Source organism: Oryx dammah, unplaced genomic scaffold, assembly GCF_014754425.2.
Source record: "Oryx dammah isolate SB20612 unplaced genomic scaffold, SCBI_Odam_1.1 HiC_scaffold_6, whole genome shotgun sequence".
Taxonomy (NCBI): Eukaryota; Metazoa; Chordata; class Mammalia; order Artiodactyla; family Bovidae; genus Oryx; species Oryx dammah.
This window is the reverse complement of record NW_024070190.1, coordinates 1,332,092-1,350,148: the sequence shown is the minus strand read 5'-3', so window position 1 is coordinate 1,350,148 and position 18,057 is coordinate 1,332,092. Positions and strand designations below refer to the sequence as shown.

The window sequence follows — 18,057 nt, the reverse complement described above, 5'->3', positions numbered from 1 at the left end:
GGCAGGCAGATTCTTTACCACTGAGCCCCCTGGGAAGCCCCGTTAAACCTCTAGATTCCTCATCTGCAAAATGGGAGCACAAGTAGTGGCTACCTCTTAGAGGATTTATTGATGTCTACCTTAGATTGTAATAACTGCACTTCCATCCATGGGAAAAGTGTGGTCTGTAACTTCACACAGCTCTGGACAAAAATGAGGACAATTCTAACACGTAGCCTAGGCTATATTATTTATGTGCCACCCTGCCTCTGGTCATCTATACCTGTTGGAGAGCAAACATGCCCACTCAATGACTTGTAAGGTTGACAAGGACTTCCAGTCAGTATATCCATCCAGGTGCACATGTTTAATTAAACTCTGTTCAGAGCATGTGATCATTATGATAAAAAATATTCATTCTGGAGAAGTTCGAAAATGCTTTCTGGTTAGCATGAGATTTTTGGCATGTATTGACTGTGGTTTTTGGCTCTGAATTCCTGAAATGCTGACATAGTTGAATTTATTTTTGTTTTAAATACAATTGCTGACATTTCCAAGCATCCATATGGACTCAATAAATACTTCACTTCTGCCCACTGGATGTAGGAGCTGGATGAAGAGGAACAATATGATTTGGGAATTCCTGAACATTTTTCTTCTTTTAGCTGGATGCTGAAGCACACTGGAAACATTTCTTTGTTATCATATTTTGGGGTTTCAAAAATTGTGTTTGGATTTTCAGGAAATTTGTGGTAACTTTATATTAGCTGAGAAAAGTGAATTTTAAAATTCTCAGTGAAGAGGCGAATGAATGATCCATCTTGCAAAGGAAAAACTCCTTTTTCAAGGGAATTTGTTGCCAAATTGTCTGCAGTGGCTCTAGGCATTACTTGACCTCTTGGCACTTCAAGAAATTGTTTTCTTTGTCTAAGTATTAAATCAGTGTTTGAGCAAGGCTGGGTGTACTACATGGTATGCAGAGCAGGGGGATGAAAGCAGTCAGCCATGTGTATTTCCACATTTGCAAGTAGATTTGGTTTCTGTAACTGTCAGTCAAGCAGATCTTATGGAATGAATTTTCATTCCCTCACTACAGATTCTAGTTCTCCAGGAAATAAATCACAGCGGCCTTTCTGATGGAGGCAGATGGTGAAAAAACTGTATGAGGATGTAGTACATTCACTCTTAAGCAGAAGCAAATTGCTTTTTAAATTTCTTTTATGCTCTGAAAAAGAAAACCATTTTTTTCTAAACATGCATTGTCTGTGGTGTGATAGACTGTGTCCTCTTCATGACTGTCTTGAAATTTCTGCTTGCCGCAGGGTCTACTTGGAACATGTGGTCTCCTGTTTGGATGCCATTGGCAGGGGTATTTTCTCCTTGCTTCTCCTAGTGTTACTGGAAGCACTTGCTCTCTACATTAGCTGCCATGTAAGGGGAGGCAATAGGGACATGCCATGCGCTGTTCAAATCTGTGGAGCCATCCAGGTTTCACAGGGCACAGAGCCTTCCTTCTAGGATGTTTTCCCAAATCCTTCCATGTGTGTGTCTGCGTAATGAAGGTGTTAGGTGGAGAGAGGAGCCTGGTGGGCTACAGTTCATGGAGTTGCAAAGAGTCGGACACAAATGAGGGACTAACACTTCTCTTTAGGAAGAACTGGCAGTGCCGTGGCAACTGGCTAGTCAGCTGACTGCCTCCAGCTGCAGGGCCTTAGGATTCACTTCAGCTTTTCAGCCCAGGCCACACTCTTGCCCAGCAACCCCTTGTTGTTTTCGTTTAGTTGCTCAGTCAAGTCCAACTCCTTGTGCCCCCTTGGGCCGTAGCCCACTAGGCTCCTCTGTTCATGGATTTCCCAGGCAAGAGTACTGGAGTGGGTAGCTATTCCCTTCTCCAGGGAATCTTCCTGACCCAGGGATCGAACCCGGGTCTCCTGCATTGCAGGCGGATTCTTTAGCATTTGGGCTACCAGCGAAGGCCAGTTCTTTCTGAAAGGGAGGTCAAAACAGCGACCCCCGCCTGCAGTGGCCACCAACTCCAGTTTCTTCACTCACACCCAATCAGCTGCCGTCCGCTTTCCCCTGTACTACAGTACTCCAACCACTCTTGCTGCACACTAATCTGTTCCTACACTTGATCTGTTTTGTTTTGATTTTTCAGAAGGTGGTTCTGTCCAATAAATTCAATTTAAAAGTTGCTTCTTCTTGATAGGCTATATCTGGATAAAAGACTATATTTAAAATGGGCTTGTATGCATCACATTGAATGAATTGTCTTTGGCAGAATTATGGTTTATTTGCTACCACCTTTTATGTAACTTGTAAACCAAAAAAATAGAGCCTCTAGAGGTGTTACATACAAAAATACCAAAAGGTGGCAACATGAAGATATTTTCAATAAATTTCCTTTGGTGTGACTTTTACACTACCTGAAATATTAAAATTGCAAAGTCTTATTTAACAAAAAGGATTTTTCTTTTTGTTAATTTTTCTACTAGAAAATAGCTGTTATGATATATGGAATGGGATTTTTTTCTTTTATTGTTATGTGATTCCATACAAGAATTTTTAATGAATGCTCTAGTATTTCTAACCTAAAGCCTTTGAGCCTCACAATCCCTGTATAAGGGTTGGATGACCAACAGTACACAAACTGGAGTTTAGTCCTATTATATCAGAATTTCAAAATAATTTCCTTTCCATAAAAGGCTTTGAGTACATCTACCCTGATGATCAGATCACCTGGCCTCAAGGTCTGGGGAGAAATTCCTAGTGGGTGACTTTTTTTCCTCTGATGTTCCCTCTTTGTATTCTCTTGTCCTCCTTTAGGATTTGCCTCTGATGATGTTAAAAGGGCTTCCCTGGTGGCCCAGAGGTTAAAGAGTCTGCCTCCAATGCGGGAGACCCGGGTTCAATCCCTGGGTCGGGAAGATCCCCTGGAGAAGGAAATGGCAACCCACTCCAGTACTCTTGCCTGGGGAATCCCATGGACTGAGGACCCTGGTGGGCTGCAGTCCACGGGGTCACAAAGAGTCGGACATGACTGAGTGACTTTACTTACTTACTTACTTACTCTGATGATGTAAATAGTGATCTTATCTGTCACACCTTTATTGTAAACCCTTAGGCTGAGTTCCAGGTGGGGCCCTGAGTGTGCTGTCCTCTGTCAGCATTTTCACCTCTCTTCCCGGCTCACACTGGATCCCAGAGTTGGAGAGCAGACTCTGAGAGGGAGTTTCCTGTATGAGACATTTGTCAGGGAATGCCTTTGCCCTTGAGATCAACCCATGTGGCAGGGAGGGGTGGAGAAGAAGGCCTGGCTGTGTGCAGGGAGGAGGGGCTGCTGTGCAGGGCTCACAGCAGGCCCCCGCCATCAGTGGAAGCTTTGGAGTCGTGAGGCCCTTCAGAGCTGTCCCCAGTTGGGTGAGAGGGCCAGGCTTCTAGACCATGGGTTGGATAGTCCCTCCATGACACAGGAAGGAGGTGTCACCAGGGAGGGGCATTTTCTTCAGCAGAGGCTAAAGTGGGGACAGAACAGGCTGACCCCTCCCAGCACCTGAGGGGGTGAGTCCTTAGATCCCACAGGGAGATCTGCTTGGCTCCCTACCTGGGCTCCTCTCCAGCTCTGTGTGACTTGTCCCTGAGGCCTCTGGACCTGCTTGCCTGTTGTTGATGCCGAAATTTGGTCTCTGTTCATCGGTACCAAATTGAACCTTGGAGAGAGTTTTCGATGAAGTAGAAAAGACTACCTTTATTGCTTTGCCAGGCAAAAGGGAGCCACAGAGGGTTAATACCCTCAAAACTGAGTGTCCTAACCCAGGTGCATTTGGGAAGGAACTAAAAGGAACAGGGTGCATGCAGGGCCTGCAGTCCTTAAATCTAGAGATCTTCTGGCATCCAGTGGTCTCGTGATCTGTGGTTCTCAAGGTTACTGAGCTGTGACCTTCTCTCTGGAACATCTTCCATTTGGTGGGGGTTTTAGTTCTGCAGAAGAGCTCGATACTGTTCTGTGTTTCCCTTGAGGGGGAACCAGGACCCTGCCCCAAGGCTACACGTTGTTCCTTAGGGCTCCATTGTCTCTTCATCCCTCTTCTCCCCAGGTAGCAACTGTGTGAGCCTTCTCTTTGGAACTCAGGGAATGGGACACAGAAAGGCTTTTATGCCCAGGAGCTCTTCAGGGTCCTGTCTTCTCAGATTCGTTACTTCTCTTACTTGGAAACTTCTTGTTTGCTGTTTTTCCCTACTTTGTCTGCTTGTTTCCTCTTCAAACCTTATTTTACACAAAAGCCACAGCACCCTATATTTCTCTTCCTTTATAGTGCTCATTTCACTTGTCATTGTTTGTTTACTCTTTCTGTCTTATCCAAGAGGCACAACTCACTGCATCCCTGAAGGGTGGAATATGGTACATGCCAGGCATTCAACAAATAAGGATTGAGTTGAAGAGTCGGACACGACTGAGCGACTTCACTTTCACTTTTCACTTTCATGCATTGGAGGAGGAAATGGCAACCCACTCCAGTGTTCTTGCCTGGAGAATCCCAGGGACGGCGGTGCCTGGTGGGCTGCCGTCTGTGGGGTCGCACAGAATCAGACACGACTAAAGCGACTTAGCAGCAGCAGCAGCAGCAGTAAAATGAGGGAGAGTGTTAAAATGTTTTAAAAATTATTTTGCTTATCAAATATTTCTTCTTTCATAAATAATTTAAATAATATGCAGAATTCTGTGATTACAATTCATACTTGATTTATTCATTACTTTATCGAATATAGCATCTTTTTTTCTTATGGTCTAATTCTTGGGAAAAATCAAGTACCAAATAATTTATGTGAGTCATCACAGAGGTGAAAACATTGGTCAATTTGAAGCATATTGAATGACTGAGAAAACGAAGATCATGGCATCTGGTCCCATCACTTCATGGGAAATAGATGGGGAAACAGTGGAAACAGTGTCAGACTTTATTTTGGGGGGCTCCAAAATCACTGCAGATGGTGACTGCAGCCATGAAATTAAAAGATGCTTACTCCTTGGAAGGAAAGTTATGACCAACCTAGATAGCATATTCAAAAGCAGACACATTATTTTGCCAACAAAGGTCCGTCTAGTCAAGGCTATGGCTTTTCCTGTGGTCATGTATGGATGTGAGAATTGGACTGTGAAGAAAGCTGAGTGATGAAGAATTGATGCTTTTGAACTGTGGTGTTGGAGAAGACTCCTGAGAGTCCCTTGGACTGCAAGGAGATCCAACCAGTCCATTCTGAAGGAGATCAGCCCTGGGATTTCTTTGGAAGGAATGATGCTAAAGCTGAAGCTCCAGTACATTGGCCACCTCATGCGAAGAGTTGATTCATTGGAAAAGACTCTGATGCTGGGAGGGATTGGGGGCAGGAGGAGAAGGGGACGACGGAGGATGAGATGGCTGGATGGCATCACCGACTCGATGGACGTGAGTCTGAGTGAACTCCGGGAGTTGGTGATGGACAGGGAGGCCTGGCATGCTGCGAGTCATGGGGTCGCGAAGAGTCGGACACGACTGAGCAACTGAACTGAACTGACTGAAGTATCCATAAAGTTTAAGAAAGACTAAAATGCTGTCTTCCAAGTGGATGTATCTGTGATTTATTGCTGCATTTTCAGAAAGTATAAATAACCAAACACATTTTATAATTATCTGCATTCCAGGTAAGAAAGACTGTTTGTGAAGATAAATATGTATTTGTAGAGTAGTTATAATCAAGGTCTGTGTTATGATATAGAAGTCTTGTGTTCATGGAAGACTCACAATACTCTTTATGATCACCCAGTACTTGACAAAAAAGAAGTGAGCCAAGTAGTCTGAGGGCGCTGTTTGTCATGTTCAGTCACAATAAGAAATATCAATTTGATTGGAGAAATGAAAATAGAGCTGGATTTACAAAACCTTGGTTTAATATTTTTTAGACTTTATTTCCAGCAATTCTTACGTGAACTGCAAAATTTCTGCCCTCTTGTTTGTTTGATAAACTTTAGCTTAAAAAACTCCTGTGATTTAGACTAGATTTTTCTTAAATTGAGTTTACTGTTCTGTCAAATTATAAAAATATTTATATATCATTTTCTAAGGAAATTTTAAAGTTGCTCACTTTATGAGGAAATAAAAATACTTTTGATAACTTCATTTAGCTGTCTGGTGATCAGTATATAAGTCTTAGATTACAGAAGCCCCCTGATTACAGAAGGGTGCCCCTTTGAAGTGAGCAAGTCCATGGTTATTTCCTCACAGAGGAGTTACCCCGTTGACGCAACTTTTGGTTCTGTATCATAGCTTATAAAATGTGTGCATGCGCCAGGGAGCCATAGGGTCTGGGTTTGAGTCTTCACTGGATAATATCTAGGTGGATTCCCTTAATCTTTTTGACCAACTTCCTTATCTAAAACATTGGAATAATGACTCTTACTTCATGGAGTAGCGGCAGGAATTCTATGCAGGAGTCTGCAGGGACTGCCCCGAGGAACCAGCATGAAGCCCTCAGCAAATGGTAGAGACTGTTACTGGGACCAATCTCAGTTGTGTCTGACTATCTGAGACCCCATGGACTGTAGCCCTCCAGGCTCCTCTGTCTGTGGGATTTCCCAGGCAAGAATACTGGAGGGGGTAGCCATTCCCTTCTCCAGGGGATCTTCCTGACCCGGGATCAAACCTGTGTCTCCTGCATTGCAGATGGATTCTTTACCATCGGAACCACCTGGGAAACCCGTTCTTATGACTGGTGCCTGGAAGTGGCATATGTTTTTATTTCCCAATATCAAAGTTGAGTTTTGAAATGAAAGTTTATTTCCCCATTGAATTCTAAAAGTTTTACACATGTATGAAGAAAAGACTGTTACAATTTAGAAATTAAATTTTGGAAACTTAGGAGAGCCTTAAAATTTTTTGGCTGTTCCCTGAAACTCCTTTGACATTTAAAAATTGTCAAGACACCAGCAGGTATTTCAAAATGAGATCAGGCCTGATTCATTTGGATGAATATGATGGTTTCTGAATTTATTTGATTATGTCGAGGCTCTTTGTTCCCAGTATTTCCCTTGGATCTTGTGTATATGTAATCAAGAGAAAGTATGGAGTGCCTAGGATTTTGGTGGAAAAAATTCATTAGGAATTAATAATTTTAAGATCACTATTTATGTCGTTCGCTTTTGTTCTTGAGTTTAAATAGCTTGCCAGGACAGAGTTGAGAACAAAGTGCCGTGGGAGTCCACAGAGGGAGTGACTAACTCATTCTGGAAGACCTCATAGAAGAAGTGACATTCGGGTTGGCTTTGAAGGATGAATTGTTTGCCAGATGGAGATTGGGATGGGTGTGGTTGGTTTTCACAGACCAAGGGAGTGATACGTGAAAAGGCACAGCCCTGAAAGCACACGTATTTCATTAACAATAAAAAAAAAAAATTATCTGCTGGGACCCTAGGACATGACAATATGAAAGCTGCCTCCAGGCCTGTGCAAGAGAGGCCAATGGGGAATGGTGTGTCGAGATATTGGAAGAGGATTGGGGCCAAATCCAGAACGGTGTATATCCTAAGGAATGTATTCTTTACCTGAAAGGCAGTTGCTCACATCTGTATTTTAGAGAGGTTTCTGGGTTGAGCCAGGAGGTGAGAGAATCGCTGAAATCTTGGAAGGTGTTGACCGTAGTCTAGATGGGAGACTAGATGTGATGACAGAAGTCGGAACAAAAGAAGTTAAGAGTGGGATACTTAGGTGATAGAATTGATTTGCCGAAGGAGAAAGAATTTTAATTAATGTGTATGGGATATGTATGATATTACATGAGCTTTAATCTCATATTGAAACCTTTTTCTTAAAGCACAGACACGGGAGTTTTATTCTCTAAGGTATATAGAGTTCCTTTCACAATAGGGAATGTTTTCTTTTTCTGGCCTCTGACTCCTTAAAAGAAAATCCATGCTACTGGCATCTGCGTTGCTGCAAATGGCCTCATCCCGTTCTTTTTCATGACTGAGTAGTATTCCACTGTGTATATGGACCATGTCTTCTTTACCATTTATTTGTCTTCGGCCCTTTAGGTTGTTGTCCTGTTTCAGCTGTTGTGAACTGGGGAGGGGAGGACTTGGAGTTTGGGATTAGCAGACACAACTGTCGTATATAGATAGGATGGATAAACAACAAGGTCCTACTGTATGGCACAGGGAACTATCTCCAGGCCCCTCTGAAAAACCATAATGGAAAAGAGGATGAACAAAGACTGTCTATATGTGTGTAACTGAGTGACGTTGTACAGGATTGGCTATATTATACTTCAGTCACTTTCATGCACAAGCGCACGTGCATGTGCACACACACACGAAGTGATTGGCTATATTATACTGCAGTCATGTGCACGTGTGTGTGCACACACAGACACACGTGCATACACACACACACATGAAAACCTGTCCTATTTAGTCCTACCCTGGGCAGAAACTGCCCTGAGCAGTATTCTGGACCCAAATGTAAGGCTAATGGGGAGAGGGTGGGCACACACCAGGGAGCCCCCAGACACCCTAGGAACTGGTGGGACAGCTAGGAGGGATGCAGTACAGAGTGAAATCCCAAAAGACACCTATGTTTCCACACACACAGCCATGGAGTCAACCCCATGAAATAGGTTAGTGTTTCACAGCTAACTTTTTCTTTTTTAAGAAGAAGAAATGTCAGTGCATTCCTTAAAAATAAGCCAAGTAAGTTTGGGAAAGAGTAATTAAACCAAATGAAATAGTTTTTGCTGTCATTTTTTTATTTCCCATCTCCTTGAATCTGATAGCACGTTTTGTGAATTCCAAGAGAACGATAATAGGATAATAGAAATCTATCTCAAAACCCATTTATTTATTTTTAAAAAATCTTATATGACTCATAGTCTCACTGAGAGTTAATAAGATTAAATATGTTTTCCAAGGGTTTTATAGTTAATAAGAAGCCCTGATATTTAAATCCATGCTGTTTGTTTTACCTGATATTGTTTCCCTATTGAAACTGTTGAATTTAGGATTTGACGCTGAGAAGCAAGTCAACGCTGACTCAATGGCTTCTAGTTTGAGTGACCACAGTTACTGGCACTTTTAACTGGAACAGGAAATATGAGTGAAGGAGTAGTTTTGTTTTTATTTTGTATGTGTGGGAATGGAATGGGTCATCATTTAAGCTTTGGACTTGTTACATTTGAAGTAGCTGGTGGCGATGTCTGGTAAGCAGTTGTAATACAAGAAAAATGAAAGACATATTTTTGGACTTGACAGAACTGTAACTTTTTCTGTTATTAAATGAGCCATTAAAGTTTGGATATGCAATTTTATTCTAGCCTTAAAGTCTCGAAGTTAATGTCCCAAGTGGCCAAGGTAGTCCCTTTGAAAACCTCTATTTTTTTCCTTTCTAGATGCAATATTACTTCATGCCCAAGGATCATACTTCATTTTGTGTATATGTATTTTGTCAGAAAGGTGTCTGGAAAAATATTTAGGAGAAAAATGTCTTTAATCAATATCTTTAGAGAGAATTGTGGTATATCTAGCTCCTATGGAGTGTTTTAAGGATTTTCTGACACCAATGAGTGTCACCACATGAATAGATTATATCTCAGTGGTGTTTTCAAGAGTTGTTCATCTCTGCCATGAGGTTACCCATATGATTTTTTTTTTTTAATTTCTGTGTCATACAACTCTGGCATGACCTGCTTAAAGGTATTAGTAGATGCTGGTTGTTATCAATATTCCTTAATTTTCTATGGTCCCTTCTACTGTTGTTGTCCAAGTAACTGGAGAACTAGCTATTAGATCACAAAATATAACCCCCTTCCTAAATGGTCAGTGTCAGGGAGAAGTGAAGTAGACCCCTGAATACTCTGGAAGGCAAAAAGTTAATATCAAATAAGCAATTTAAATAAGGTAGTTACATCAATTCAGAAGGCACTTTTGGTGATTTTCCTGGTGGTCCAGTGGTTACGATTCTGCACTCCCAATGCAGGGGGCCTAGGTTCAATCCCTGGGCAGGGAACTAGACCCCACATGCTGCAATTAAGAGTTCAGATGCAGAAACCAGAAAAGAAAAGAAAAAAAAAAAAGACCCCACATGCCGCAACTAAGAGTTCAGATGCCGAAACTAGAAAAGAAAAGAAAAAAAAAGACCCCACATGCCGCAACTAAAGATACTGCATGACCCAACAAAGATTTAGATCCTGTGTGCTACAAGTAATACCCAGTGCCACCAAATAAATAAAAATTGAAAAACACAGGCGCTTTTGCTGGGTGGAGATTGGTCATGGTTTTTCTTTAGTTTTGAGTGGAGGATAATTGCTTTACAATGTTGTGCTGGTTTCTGCTGTACATCGACATGAATCAGCCACAGCCATATGCCCCCTCCCTCTTGAATCTCCCACCGCATCCCACCCCACTAGGCTGTCAAAGAGCACACCGCAAACTCCCACTGGGAATCTGTTCTACACGTGACAGTGTGTATGTTTTCATGCTACTCTCTTAATTCGTCTCACCCTCTCCTTCCCTTGCTGTGTTCACAGTCTGTGCTCTATGTCTGGGACTCCCTTCCTGCCCAGAAAACAGGCCCATCAGTACGATTCTTCTAGATTCTGTACACAAGCATTGATACACACTATTTGTCTTTCTCTTTCTGACTTAGTTCACTCTGTACAATAGGCTCTAGGTTCGTCTACCTCAAATGTGTTCTCTTTTATAGCTGTAATATTCCACTGTACATAGGTACCACAATTTCTGTATCCATTCAGTTGTCGTGGACATCTAGGTTGCTTCCGTGTCCTAGCTATTGTAAATAGTGCTGCAATGAACATGAGTTACATGGGTCTCTTTCAGCTACGGTTTTCTCAGGCTATATGCCCAGTAGTGGGATTGTTGAATCATATGGTAGTTTTATTCCTAGTTTTTAAAGAAATCTCCATACTGTTCTCTGTAGTGGCTTATCAGTTTATATTCCTACTAGCAGTGCAGAAGGGTTCCCTTTTCTCCACATTCTCTCCAACATTTTTGTAGATTTTTAAATGATGGTCATTCTTACCAGTATGAGGTGATAGCTCATTGTAGTTGTGATTTGCATTTCTCTAATAATGAGTGATGTTGAACATCTTTTCATGTGTTTTTGACCATCTGTATGTCTTCTTTGAAGAAATGTCTGTCTAGGTCTTCTGCCCATTTTTTGATTTGGGTTGTTTGTTTTTCTGGTATTGAGCTGCATGAGCTGTCTGTATATTTTGGAGATCAATCCTTTGTCAGTTGTTTTGTTTGCAATTATTTTCTCCCATTTTGAGGGTTGTCTTTTAATCTTGTTTATTGTTTCCTTTGGTGTGAGAAAACTTTCAAGTTTAATTAAGTCCCATTTGTTAATTTTTTTTCCCCATTACTGTAGGAGGTGGATCAAAGAGGATCTTACCGCGATGTATGTCAGAGTGTACTGCCTATGTTTTCCTCTAAGAGCTTTATCATTTCTGGCCTTACATTTGTATCTTTAATCCATTTTGAGTTTATTTTTGTGTATGGTGTTAAAACGTGTCCTAGTTTTATTCTTTTACATGTAGCTGTCCAGTTTTCCCAGCACTACTTATTGAAGAGGCTGTACTTTCTCTATTGTATATTCTTCCCTCCTTTGTAATGATAAAGTGCCCATAGGTGCATGGGTTTATCTCTGGGCTTTCAGCTTATTCCATTGTTCTGTATTTCTGTTTTTGTGCCAGTGTTATGCTGTCTTAATGACTGTAGCTTTGTAGTATAGTCAGAAGTCAGGAAGAGTGATCCATCTAGCTCCATTCTTCTTTCTCAAAATTGCTTTGGCTATTTGATATCTTTTGTATTTCCATACAAATTGTGATTTTTTGGTTATAGTTCTTTGAAAACTAGCATTGGTAGTTTGATAGGGATTGCATTGAACTGTAGATTACTTTGAATTAATCTACATTGAATTTGTAGATTACATTTTCACAATATTCTTCCAATCCAAGAACATGATATATTTCTCCATCTGTTTGTGTCATCTTTGATTTCTTTCATCAGTGTCTTTATAATTTTCTGTATACAGGGCTTTTGTCCCTTTAGGTAGTTTTATCCTTAGGTATTTTATTATTTTTTTTGGTTGCAATGGTGAATTGGCTTGTTTCCTTAACTTTCTGAATTTTAATCATTAATGTATAGAAATGTAAGGGATTTCTGTGTGTTGGTCATAGTTTTATAGATCATTTTACTCCCTGTAGGACGAAGGCTCAGAGAGTGTTCAGGTGGTGGGTACAGCAAGGGAAGGTCAGAAGGACACACAGCATGTGTATGGAATGACAAGCAGGCAGATTTGGCTGGAATGCAGAATTCATGGAATAGTGTAGTTAGAGATAGGCTTCAAATAAGGTTGCTTGGAATCAAACTGAGGAAGACTTTATAATATCTGATTTCTTAAGAAAACACAGTCTCCCAGTCTCTTAGTAGGAGCCTGGCTATGATGCTTCTGTGGGCTGGAGTTTGACTATCAGGCCAGCTGATAGCATGGCGCACAGGCTTCCAACTAATTGGAAATCAAGGCCTCTCCCCTTTTCCCCACTTGCATTTTCATTTCTCTGATGCCTTTTGATTTAGGGCAAAGTTATCTGTTATTTTGATGGTGATTTGTGGGTGAGCTTTAAGGAAAAGATGAAGTTACCAACAGAAATAAAAAAGGAGACAGCATCAGTGAAAATACATGCCAAACTTCTCAGCTGTGGTCTTATCATGTTAGCTTTAGTGCAGGCTCACAATGTGTGTGTGTGTGTGTGTGTGTGTGTGTATGTACTTTAGTTGCCATGACGACCTGCTAGGCAGCAGTATCCCCCCATTTGGTATGCTCTACCATCAAAATTTGTCATGGAAAGGAAATTTAAGACTTTTCAAAGAGTAAAGTCAGTACTTAATTTTTTTAAGCAGATGGATTGTACATTTTTAAAAAAAGATGGTCGCTACAGTTTTGACTTCCAAGTTGTAAGTAAAGCCAGACCTGAAGGCAGTGTTCCAGGGGGTTTGAAATTCTGGCATTTAAATGGTTTCTCCTATATGGTCCCCATGACAACAAAACTCCATGCAGGTATTGAGTATCATCTCTGCTATAAAATATTCATACCATAAAAATGCCTTTGATTCTCAATGCTGCCTAATAAACTAAGACAGGAGAATTTAGCTAGTTCAAGGTGTTATATGGGCACATATTTCAAAATCTTTTTTGTTAAGAGCTTAATAAAAGTACAATTATAAGCAATCTGTTAAAAAATTGAATGATGTTAAATTTATGTTTTGTCCACGTAAAAACAAGTAAATACTATTTCAGTTGCCAGTTGGGAAACATACTGTTTTATGATTGAAATTTTTAAATTTCTTAAGCATAGAAAATGAATGTTTTAATAATGGTGATTTTATAGTATAATAAATAGTCTCTCAGTGTTCTGGCATATACCTTCTCCCCCTAATTTTTCTGCCAAAGATAAATTTCATTTTCAAGTTAATACCTGATGAAGCTATATATTTATTAAAAGATGTAATTGAATACTAGTTTTAATGTTTATATCAGTAGCCATTGTGTGCTTTTTGAAGCTTTGTGAAGGATTTTAAACTGTTACTCAGGTACAATGAATGAAGTGCCATTTTTAGGGAATAAGTTGTTTATTCGTTTACCAGTATCACTTGAATTTTAAAAGGATCACTTTTTTCTAAAAGTGACAGTATTCTTCCTATATTTGTTTATTGTTAAACATTCTGTTTTATTTATTGACCATTGAGGGGAAAACAATGAAATCTTTAGTTCGCATCTGTATCCTTATCTCGGGTAAGAAGGCCTGCTTTGTCAAATCCAGATGTCTCTGCCTGGTGCTCATTACAGTGTCCCCTTCTGGACCACAGTTCCAAGAGAAGGATGTAGGGAGTCATGGCAAAGACGCTGGGAGCTGGAGGACCCTTGAAGGGGAACAGGGGTAACTTCCCAAGAACTGAACCATGGGAAGGAAGTTAATGACAGCAGATGGAGGGGATGGATGGTCTGGAAGAAATGAGAAAGCTGGACTCATCTTGAGAGATCTTATAAGGGTGTTCTTGTTTGGTCTCTTTCCACAGATTCAGTCAGGCCTTAAATTAGATTTTCTCTTGTCTCCTGTTATGACCTATTCTAATATATCCACATTCCTGATTGTTGTAACAACCCACTTCACTTCCTTTGATGACCACATTGATGACTCTAGTCTTCCAGTGACTCTTCATCATAAAACTTTAAATTTTAGCCACAGGGATGTACTTGTCCATGAGGTGTTCTCTGCACCATCATATCTTTCACAGCGTTAACTATTGGCTGGCAGTGTGGTTGCTAGAGCCTGATTACCTGGGCTGGAATTCTGACCCTGCTCTGTGACCCTGGGAAGGTCATTAACTTCTCTTGTCTCAGCATCTTCCTCTGTGAAATGGGAACAATAATGGTACCTGATTCATACAATTATATAAGAATTGATATATTAGGGACATCCCTGGTGGTCCAGTGGTTAAGATTCCACTCTTCTGCAGGGGATGTGAGTTCCATCCCTGGTTGGGGAACTAAGATCCGATATGCCCCAATGTATGGCCAAAAAAAAAAAAAAAAAGAATTGCTATATCATAATTGTCTAATATGTTAGTTTTCTACTGCTGCTGTATCATGTCACCACAAACCAAGTGGCTTAAAACAACACAAATTTTGTCATCTTATGGTTTTATAGGTCACACTTCCCTCATGGGCCTCACTGGGCTAAAATCAAGGTGTTTGCAGGACTGCATTCCCTAGTGGAGTCTTTAGAGGAGAATTCATTTTCTTGCCTTTTCTGGTTCCAAAAGGCCACCTATATTTCTTGACTCATAATGCCACTCATCCACCCTTAAAGCCTTTTTTTCCCCTATAGTCAACATCTCCCTCTGACTCTCCCCTTCTGCTTCCCTCTAAAGGACCTGTGGTTATATTGAGCCCATTTAGATAACCCAAGATAATCTCCTTATTTACAAAAATATTTTAATTATTTATTTAATTAGCTGCTCCGGGTCTTAATTATGGCCTGTGAGATCTTTAGTTGCAGAATGTGAACTCTCAGTTGCAGCAGGTAAGATCTACTTCCCTGACCAGGGACCAAGCCCGGGCCCCCTGCATTGGGAGTGCAGAGTTGTAGCCATTGGACCACTAGGGAAGTCCTGATCTCCCTGTTTGTAAAATCCGGTTAATAATAACCTTGATTCCGTCTGCAGCCTTAAGTCTCCTTTGCCATGTAACCTAATGTCTTCACAGGATCCAGGGAGTTAGGAGATGGATGGAAACCTCTAGCATGGAGTGGATGATAATTCTGTCCCTTTTCACCTCATGATATCCTAGTGTTTGAGTAGATGTTTTTATTTTTCCACAATTCTTTTTTATTTGGGGGCAGGTATGTTACCCCAGGCAGAAGAGAGGGGCCAAAGAAAGAGAGAAAAGTGGGAAGGATTGTGTGACAATGCTATTATTATTATTATTATTTTTTTTTTTGCATCTACATGGACTAGAGCTAATTCCTTTGTCATATGTTTATAACTACCCAAATTGACCTTCCCCTTTGGTTAGTACCTCTGAAAGGTTTGCTGACAGCAGTGAAGAAGGCAACATGTAATTCATTTATCCATGAGAGGTTGTTTTCCTACTGACACTTATTCTTTTTTTGCTTATATCCATAAAATGTGACCTAATTACATCAAGTATTATGATTTAGAGTGGGCAGAGACTCAAAACAATTAAATAAAATGGGTCAACATTTGTGAGGTGGCTCACAGTTTATAAATGTTTTCATAAAAATTATTTTATGAACCCTGTCAGCATTTTGAGAACTAAGACAGCTCAAATCTTTTAGATAACAAAGTCATCCCTAGAGATCTGCCTTCCAAAGAGGACAGGGTAAGAAAAGCACCTACCTTCTTCCTTTTTAAAATTTTTATTGGAGTGTAGCTTTGTAGTGTTGGGTTAGTGTCTGCTGTACAGCAAAGTGAATAAGCTATGTGTCTACATATGTCCGCTCTTTTCGTTTGGATTTCCTTCCCATTTAGGTCACCGCAGAGCATGGAGTAGAGTTCCCTGGGTTATACAGTGGGTTCTCATTAGTTATTAATTTTATACATAGTAACAATAGTGTATCTGTGTCAATCCCAATCCTGTCTCCTTCCTTGATTAAAATTTGGAGGTAGGATTAGTGTGAAGAGGGAAAGATGAACGAGTAGGTTAGTTCCCATTTCTATAGCCCGGGAAACCGGGAGGAGACATTGTTTGCACCTGTGTTTCTATGTCAGTCTGGTTCTCTTTGATTCTTGATATAACTCCGTTTGCAAGGGAGGGATGGGAGAGAGAGGCATTCTCTTCCTTTCTTAAACCAGGCCAAGGATGTATTAAGCCATTGTTTTCTAGTACAGTGTACACTGACCAGCACACTCAGTGATCATATTTCATAAAAAGGGGGTGGAGGGGAAAGTGTTCACAGAACTCACCAAAGAAAAAAAGTCAGCTGATAGGTCAACAACAGCGAAATAATTCATTCTCTCTTCGAAAAGTGAATGCCAATAACAATAGCCATGATTCTGACAACAAAATAATGCTTCAGAGGGTGACTTTCAGCTCTTGGCTCTCTCCTTTCCCTCCATGTCCAAAGGACATTTTCCCCAGCAACAGAACCAAGTGATTTATCCTTGCTCATGTCAGCTGCTGAGGTTTGCAGGACCACACAGTATGGCTGGTGGGCCAGGTCTGTCTTCCTTTGGCTCTAATTACAAAGGAAGCACGCTTTATTTTTTTAAAGAGAAATACAAAGTGATATATTTCTTTGGGATGCTGTGGAGAAGATTAACCTTACAGCTTTGGGGTGCCAGAGTAAATTGTATTTAATAAAGTAATGCTCATTTTCCTACTTCTTTGCCCCCAAAACTTACAAGGTCAGTGAAGTGAAGGAAGCAGGCTTTCTTTAATGTCCATCTTGGTTATACCTCTGTTTTAAAAATGTTAAAAGATACTGGAATGAACTTTATGTTAACTGGCCTCTAAGTAAATAAATAACTGACATTAAGTCTGTACAACTTATCCTAATTTTCTTAAGAGGATATAGATTTTATGTAATAAGCATTAATGTGCTCTTTTAAAAAATAGGTATTAGAGAGCTGCTTATAGCCTTTGGGCCTTCCCTGGTAGCTCCCACGGGAAAGCGTCTGCCTGCAATGCGGGAGACCCGGGTTTGATTCCTGGGTCGGGAGGATCCCCTGGAGAAGGAAATGGCAATCCACTCCAGCTCTCTGCCTGGAAAATCCCATGGATAGAGGAGCCTGATAGGCTATAGTCCATGGGGTTGCAAAGAATCGGACACGACTGAGCAACTTCACTTCATTTCACTATAGCCTTTTATTTGTATCTGTTAACTTAGTCTTTAAAATATAACAGTAATAATAGTTGTTAGTTCTGTTGCTTTGATCAGCGATCAGCAAACTACATAGCACAGACCACATCTGCCCTGCCTGTGCATGCTTTTGTCAAGAAAGTTTTATTGGGATGCAGCCACATCCATCATTTACAAATTGTCTGTGGTTACGTTCCTGCTTCAGAGACATAGCTGCTGCTGCTGCTGCTAAGTCACTTCAGTCGTGTCTGACTCTGTGTGACCCTATAGATTGCAGCCCACCAGGCTCCTCTGTCCCTGGGATTCTCCAGGCAAGAATACTGGAGTGAGTTGCCATTTCCTTCTCCATTGCATGCATGCTAAGTTGCTTCAGTCGTGTCCGACTCTAAGAGGCATAGCTGAGTAGTTGAAAGAAAGACGTTATGCCCTGCAAAGCCAAGATGTTTACTGTCTTGCCCTTTACAGAAAAAAATAGTGTCAACTGTTAGGTATGGTACATTATACCTTCTAGGTGATGTGGGTTCAAGAATCATTGAAGGCCGAGTCTCTAATAACTTAATATGTAATTGGAGAAACAAGATCCCCAAATTTAAGTGACAGTACAAGTCAAATTGAAGTTCATTTATTTGTTGATTCAAATTGAGTGCT

General features: G+C 40.7%; 1 protein-coding gene and 1 non-coding gene across 2 annotated transcripts in view; both read left to right on the top strand.

Moving 5' to 3' along the window:
- Positions 1-18,057, top strand: part of LOC120865383 (protein bicaudal C homolog 1) — a 354,738-nt gene that overhangs the window by 220,329 nt on the left and 116,352 nt on the right. The window lies entirely within an intron of this gene.
- Positions 9,941-10,013, top strand: TRNAG-CCC. Its single transcript has one exon. It is a non-coding gene; the product is annotated as a tRNA-Gly (tRNA).